This window comes from Nannospalax galili, unplaced genomic scaffold (genome assembly GCF_000622305.1).
Source record: "Nannospalax galili isolate Female #2095 unplaced genomic scaffold, S.galili_v1.0 scaffold139, whole genome shotgun sequence".
NCBI lineage: Eukaryota > Metazoa > Chordata > Mammalia > Rodentia > Spalacidae > Nannospalax > Nannospalax galili.
Genome location: NW_008345884.1, coordinates 1,574,381 through 1,582,594, shown reverse-complemented (window position 1 = coordinate 1,582,594; position 8,214 = coordinate 1,574,381). Strand labels below are relative to the sequence as shown.

The window sequence follows — 8,214 nt, the reverse complement described above, 5'->3', positions numbered from 1 at the left end:
TTTCTTCTGATTACTATCTAAAAATTTTAAAATACAAAGTATTAATTCATTACCAAATAGTTTTTTGATTTCCTGTTGCCTTTAAAGCAAAATGTACAATTCTTAGCAAGGTATATGTATGTATGCATGTGGTGTCTTCTTCAGTTGGTCTCTACTTTATTTTTTGGAACACGGTCCGTAGCTCACTGATTCCACTAAGCTAGCTAGGCCAGTGAGTTCCAGGGATCCAACTGTCTCTGTCTTTCCAGTGTGGAGATTATAAACATGTGCTGTCATGCCCAGTTTTATATGGGTGTTGGGAATCAATGCAGATCCTCATGGTTGCATGGCAAACACTTCAATGATTGAGCCATTTTTTAAGAACTCTTTAGCCAAAGGTTCTAAAAGTGCCTGGAATGAAGGCAATTGAAGAGACTGGGCAGGAGAATCTGGGCTCACCATCAGACTGGGCTATGCAGTGAGACCATGCCTGTCTCTGTCTCTCTGTCACACACACACACACACAGTCACACACACACACACACACACACACACACACACACACACACACACACACACACACACACACACGTCTTAAAAAGTCTCTCAAAGGACCAAAATTCAGTTCCCAGCACCCATGTAGGCTACTCACAACTGCCCATTAACTCCAGCTCCAAGAGATCTGATATAGACTTCTTGTAGCTTCTGTGGGCACTTGCACACATGTGCACATACCCCCTACCCTGACACACACATAAATCTTTTTTTTTAATGGGAAGGCAGCCAGGTGTGATGGTTGTACACTTTTTTTTTAAATCTTTAATTATTTTTATGTGTATGTGTGTATTGCCTGCATGTAGGTTAAGTGCACCTGTGTCGTGCAATGCCCGTGGAGGTCAGAAGAGGCTGTCGGATCCCCTGGGACTGGAGTTATGGACAGTTGTTAGCTGCTATGTAGGTGCTGGAATTCGAACCCGGGTCTTCTACAAGAATAACCAGTGTTTTTAACCACTGAGCCATCTCTCCAGCCCTGGTGTACATTTTTAATTCCAGCACTCAGGAGGCAGAGGCAAGCAGATCTCTGCAAGCTCAAGGCTAGCTTGGTCTAGATAGAGAGTTCCAGGCCAGTAGGTGCTAAACCAAAATACAAAGGTGGGGGGTAGGCAAAGACAAAGAGGAGTAACAAGAGGATTCCTAAACACCAAAATGGAAACTTATTTCAGAAAGGGAGTTGGAGGGAGGAGGTCATATAAAATGAGCAGAAAATGACTCATCATTATCTACCTCCATTTTTCAGCAAAAAGTTATTTCATTACAGGAAGACTGTAACTTCTTCACTGGAACACATGCTCTATTTTTGGCATACATTTACAAACGTTAAACAAAATGTAAACTGTTGGATGTGGTGGCTGATGCCTGTAATCCCAGCACTCCTAGGTGAGGCAGGAGGACTGCTTCAAGTTTGAGGTCAGCATGGGCTACATACTGAGTTCCAGGTCAGCCAGAACAACATAGTAAGATCCTGTCTCAAAACAAACAAAAAAGCAAACTCAATTTTTATTAAGTTAATTGCTAAATTATCCCTCATTTCTTGTTCTAGAGTCTACATGCTAAAAGTTTGAAATAGATGATGTTACTTATTTTCCCTATAATGAAGAAAACAGTAATGTCTACTTCACCTACTTCACAAAGCATCTAACCTAACAGCATATACTAATGCAAACAAATGCCATTTAATAATAATGTCAATTATGCTAGATTTAGGGAGGTAATTGGTACCAATAGGCAAGTAAAATGTTCAATAATAAAGCCAGTGCTAAACTCTGAATACCTAAGCTGTTCAAAATATTAATTTTTGATAATACTCTTTGGTAAGAAGTACCAAAGTTTAAGAGTATATTAACTATAATTTCAAAATTCAGTCACCAAGAAACTATCATACAACATGAATGAATCGCAAAAGCCTTCTGTTAAGTGAAAGAAACCAGACACAAAAGACTTTATACACTATATGATTCCATTTATCTGATATTCTAGAAAAGGTCAAAACTATAGTGACAAAAATCAAATTAGATTGCTAAAGGCTGGGGCAGAAATAGGAAACTGTTCACAAAAAGAAACAAGAGAACTTTGTGGAGTAATGGAAATATTTTGTCCATGGTGGTGGTGGTTGCCAAGACTTAATGTTCATCAAAACTTGCTTAACTGAACATCTACAAGAGTGACTTTACTGCATAAAAGTCTAACTTAATTTTTTTAAATGCAGCCATCAAATCACTATTTTAGTTAAATAGCATTTTTGATATGCAGTAATGTATTTCTCACAGTTAACCTAATCTATACTATATAAAATAGTGAGTTAGCAAAGAGATACTTAAAAACTGTAATAAATCTGTTTAGACTAAAATAAAGAAGTACTGTGTTATCTATCTTCTTGCAATAAACCCTAGTATCTTATTCCCAATTATATTGTCCAAAGGGCCAGGAAAAAAAACCTTCCTCATACGTCACAGTTCTTACAACTAAAAAATAGAACTCTGCAATTTTTATTTGATTCAGTTTTATATACAAGTTACATCACGCATGTAGTAAGGGATGTACATAAATAAAAAGCTCTTAATTGAAAGGCAAGAAGACTCAAGTACATACCTGCATCTAAGGAAACAGTATTTTGAAACTGACTGAAATAAACTTGCCATTTACTAGTCTTAGATTTAGAAACATAGGAATATACATGGCAAGACATATGGTTCAGTAACATAGTGCTTGCCTACACAACGGAAAGGAAATGGGAAAAGGAAGAGGAACTAGAAGAGGAAAGGAAAAAGGAAAAATGGGAAAGGGGCAAAGAAAAGAAAAATACAGCTCAACTTCAACTAATCAATTTAGCAAAACCATGGAATACCTAAACCAGGAAGGACAAGCACCATATGGCAGACATAGGAACAGATTATTTTCTCGAGAGATACAAGTTATTAACTGTACAAATGCTATGAAATGGAATAAATGGTCAGGGAAACATTTGCAAAATGCTTTATTTTTCACATAAAGTCTGCTCTTTGTGTTAACATTTTGAAAAGTAATACATGTCTACAGAAGAAAAGTGGGAACTCTACATGAACATTTCCATGGATAATGTCAATGCTTTTTCCAACACCAATATTTTAAACTTTTATAGAGATCTCAGAATTTGAGACCTTCCAAATTGTTTTGGTTTCATCACAAAAAGTAACACATTTGCAAAGCTATTCATATTAATAAAAAATAAATTTCTGTATTTCACCTGCTATGCAAAATTTTCATTCAGGCAGAAGAATAAAAGGATTAGTAGAGTTAAATAAAGCATTTATGCCATATATGGCTTTCAGAATAACTTGAACAGTGGTTATAGGATAAAGACTATATTCCTAAATTCTTTCTCATGAGGGAAAGAATAGTAGTTTTCAGGCCCATTACATTTCAAATTTCAATCTTCTAAGTATATTGTAAGTATATTTCAGCCTTCTAAGGTATAAGCAGAATCCAGGGGGAAAAAAAACCTCACATGAATCAATTTTTTTAAAAATATTTTATTTTGGGGCTGGAGAGATGGCTCAGCAGTTAAGAGCACTGACTGCTCTTGCAGAGGACTGGGATTCGATTCCCAGCACCCACATGGCAGCTGCAAACCATTCTTAACTCCAGCTCCAGGGGAATCTGAAGCTCTCTTCTGACTTCTGTGGCACTGCATGACATGGGTGCACTTACATGCATATTTTAATTTTATGTTAATGAATGTATTGCCTGCATGTATGTAAGTACACCAGTGTCATGCAATGCCTACAGAGGTCAGAATAGAGTCCCAGATCCCCTGGAACTGGAGTTATGGATGGTTGTTAGCTGCCATGTGGGTACTGGGAACTGAATCTGGGTCCTCTGCATGACAGCCGGTGCTCTTAACGGCACTCTCCAGGCCGTCTGCATCATTTTTTTAAAAGAAAAGAACTACTTCTACTAATAATGAGCTACGCTTAATTTAAATCCATGTAAAATTCCAAATTGGCCGTTACCAAAGAAAAAAACTAAATTCCATATATATATATTCTACACTCAGATGATTAATCTGAGCATAAATAAAAAATTTCTTTAGTTGAAATTGGAAAGCCACAATACTATCAGATAAAAGACAAGTAAAAGCATATTTTAAAACCTAGCTTCTTCCACTGTGCTCCCTGAGCTACTCCATAAGGGTCAGGTAACTAAACATGGGATGTGAAAAATCTGGTAACCATAAAAGGTCTCTAGATGCACAGCAACCAAAAATTAACACAAAATTAAACATACAATAAATTGGTGTTTCTGGCAGTGCTCACCTGTGTTCCTTCATTTGACCTCACTGCCACCTGGATTTTGAACACAAAGCTTGCACACTTAGCACTGTGCATGCCATCATGCCTTTATGATCTGAGACTAATAAATGCTATGAATGGTAGTGTTTTTAGTGCACAAAGTTTTCTGCTTCATAGAAACATAATGGTCTGACCAAAGAAAAGAAAGACTTTTAATATTTCTTACCATTATTCTCTCAGTGTTTAAATATTAAATTAGTCTATCTTTGGGTTATAGTCTAACACAGTTATAATGTTTGATTATAAAAATTACTGTTTGAATTGCTGACTTGGAGTTTTATAACAAGTCATTATGTGATTCTGGATTAGAAAAATATTTCCAACAATTTCTGAAATGACCCTAAACATATTTCTGCCATTTTGTACTACATATCTACATACAGCAGTGTTCTCGGTATGGACAATTGTAAAATCAAAATATTGATCAACTCTAAAAAAGCTGAAGAGGGTTGGGTGTAATGGCACAAGCCTTTAATCCCAGCATTTAGGAGGCAAGGAGATCTCTATGAGTTCAATGCCAGCCTGGTCTACCCAGTGAGTTCCAGGGCTACACAGTGAGACCTTGTTTCAAAAAAAGAAGTTGAAGACAGAAATTCTATGTCTTTAAAGCAACTTTGCAGGCAATACACATACACATAAAAATAAATAAAATATGAAAAAAATTTTAAAAACATTTTTTTAAAGAATTACTATCAGTAAATGCTTGATTTATATACCTAGGGTCATATAACAATTTCTTGGGCAAAAAGGGTCATAAGTAGAAAAAGTTTAAGAAGTCCTGTTTTAAAATACTGAAAGGGTTGTTAAGGCACAGTGTTGGTTGGATATTTCAGTGATGCATTTCCTTGCTATGATTAATTTCAAGGACATTTTTTGTTTTGAAAATAACTAATACCATAAATATCAATCATAAAGATTAATATTCCAAAATAATAGTGCTTTAGAAATTGTTAGATTTAAGTTATCTAGAATATGCATTTTTGGTGAAATAATGATCACATACAAACAAATACACATTTCATTTGTGTAAGACAGCATGATTCTTTGGACTGGAAAAGCAAATAACCTAAATATGATAACTATAACAAAAAGAAATCCAGTATGTCAAAATTTTCCACAGCTTCAGAATTTCTCAGGAGGTAATACATAAAAATTTTAAAATCAATTAATTTATTTCTACATTATTGCTTTATTTCTGCACGCTCAGAGTGTTTTCTTTCTAATGAAAGGCAAATATAAACAAAAGAAAACTTCAGAGAGCTTAGTGTATCTGTGTTAAATGATATGTTTGACACAGGTAAGATGACAAAGCCTTTACCTACATAATTATTTTAGAAGTTTAATGTATTCAAGGTAATTTTAATGTTTATTATTTTCAGAAAGCAATTAAAAACTGCAGTAAAGTTACTGAAATAAAGTAGTTTTGACAAATTTTCTTCAGCTATTTTATACATATATCTAATAGAGCCTAAAGTCCATATATTTAAAAATCAGTATCCTATTTAAATGCATATTAATATATACAAGTATACATGATGCATAGTAACAAAGTATTTTTAATAAGACTATAAATCCAATAGCAAGCTATAATTTATCAAAACATAATTCTTCTCTTTTTAGGAGGCTGGGGACACAGCTCAGTGAAAGCAGCATATGATTAGTACACATGAGGTTCTGGATCAGATCCCCAACACCACACATACAAGAAATTATTTTGAGCCAGGTGTGGTGCATGCCTTTAGTACCAGCACTCAAGAGGCAGAGGCAGGCAGATAGATTTCTGTGAGTTCCAGACCAGCTGGGGCTACAGGAAGACCCTGCCTCAAAAAAGACAAAGAAAGAAATTATTTTGAGACTCTCTTTATACACTAGAAGAAAAAGTAGCCTGAGTACTTTAAAACCAAGCCTACTCTTTTCATCAAAAATTGTATTATATGGGCTGGAGAAATAGCTCAGTGGTTACAGAATGTGCTCTTTCAGAGGAACTGAGTTCAGTTCCCAGCACTCAAGTCAGGCGGCTCACACCACCTGTAACTCCAGTTCTAGGGCATCCGACTCCCTCTTCTGGCCTCCAAAGGCACTGCACTCAGGTGTACATACTGCCCCCCCACCACATATACACATAATTAAAAAATAAAAATAAATCTTTAAAAGAAAACTGTATTACAAACTTTGAAAAGGTAGACTGCAAATACAGGTGTTTTGGAATTAGAAATATTTGAGTTGGAATTTTATCTCTTAATTAACACTTGCTAGATTTACCAACCTTGAGAATTTTCTTAAGCTTCTGTTTCTATGTTTGTAAACTAAGAACACTGTAACTTCACTGAGTAACTGGACAATTCAAATCATGACACACAGTGTGTAAAGCGGATAAAGTATCAACTCTGGAATATTAACTTTCTTGCAGTCAGCTGTGTGATCTTGAGCCAATCATTTAATCATTCTATAAATCAGTTTTATCATAGAACAATTTGAAGGAATTGAGAAAGTTCATGTAAAGACCATAGAAGGGTTTCAGAGAGATGAAACTACTTGATAATACTACAATCTACTGAGTGTGGTGGAGCATACCTACAATCCCAGCAGATCTGGGAAGAGGCAGGAGGATCACTTTAAGTTCAAGGCCAGTCTGGTCTACATAATAAATTCTGGGCCAGCCAGGAATACACAATGAAACACTGTCTCAAAACAAATACAGACACACACAGACACACAGACACACACATACACACAAAACACAACAACAAAGCCAGAAAAAAATATTACAAATATAAAAAGCATAAAACATAAAAAAATACCTGACAAAAAGATCATATTAAATTTTAGTTTGCTTACTGTATTTAATTCAAATCCACTCTTTGAAAATAAAAATTCGCTGTAATGGATTTTTTTTTCTTAAAAAGAATATTTAAAATGGTTTAAAAGGTATCCAAGCCAAGCATGGTGGCACATGCCTTTTTAATCCCAGCACTTGGGAGGCAGAGGCAGGTGGATCTCTGTGAGTTCGAGGCCAGCCTAATCTCCATAGTGAATCCAGGACAGCTGGGGCTACAGGGAGACCCTGTCTCAAAAAAAAAAAAAAAAAAAAAAAAAGTATCCAAAAAAAGAATTTCCCATAAAGTTGTTATGTAAAGACAACAGCTCTATAACAAGCACACGACTAAGTTGATGATTTCGAAAGGTTCGACATTCTTTGACTATATAAATACTGGAACTTAAAAAATTAGTCATACTAATTTATAGATTTATCTGCTATACTACAGTTAGTTGATCATTTTCATTTCTATTAATGAAATAACTCTCTCGGGCTGACTGTTTCCTTTCTGAAAATGGATATACTGACAATTTTAACTCAAGAAAAGAAAAAAAATTTACAGACCACTTAACACAATTAAAAAGTTAATAAATACTTGCTGATTTCAAAAATATTAAATACGAAGGATATAAAGCTGAATTCTAGTCTAGCTTCCTAACTTGAAGTACATAATTTCTTTGACTATATAACTTCTAAATGTTAAATGAGCAACCAAAGGAATACAAGATTTTACTAAAACTAAAAAAGTAGAACCCTGACTTTTTTTTTAACAAGAAATGTTAGACTAATTGCTTATTAATTATAAAAAGCATGAGAAATTTCTAAACGTTTCTAGCCTCAGTTTCTTCCTCTAAAAACTGTGGATAACTGTTTCTACTTCCTGCACTTCATAGAAGAATTAAATAATGTTATGGGGGACATACTTTAACACAATTTCTGGCAAATAATAAGCAATCAAAATCTCATGAGGGGAAAATAAATCTTAGTTGGCAATGCTATATCATTAAATAATCTCTTAATATCACTTTG

At 34.8% G+C, this 8,214-nt stretch overlaps 1 protein-coding gene across 3 annotated transcripts in view; it reads right to left on the bottom strand.

Moving 5' to 3' along the window:
• Positions 1-8,214, bottom strand: part of Nipbl (NIPBL cohesin loading factor) — a 185,678-nt gene that overhangs the window by 172,657 nt on the left and 4,807 nt on the right. The window lies entirely within an intron of this gene.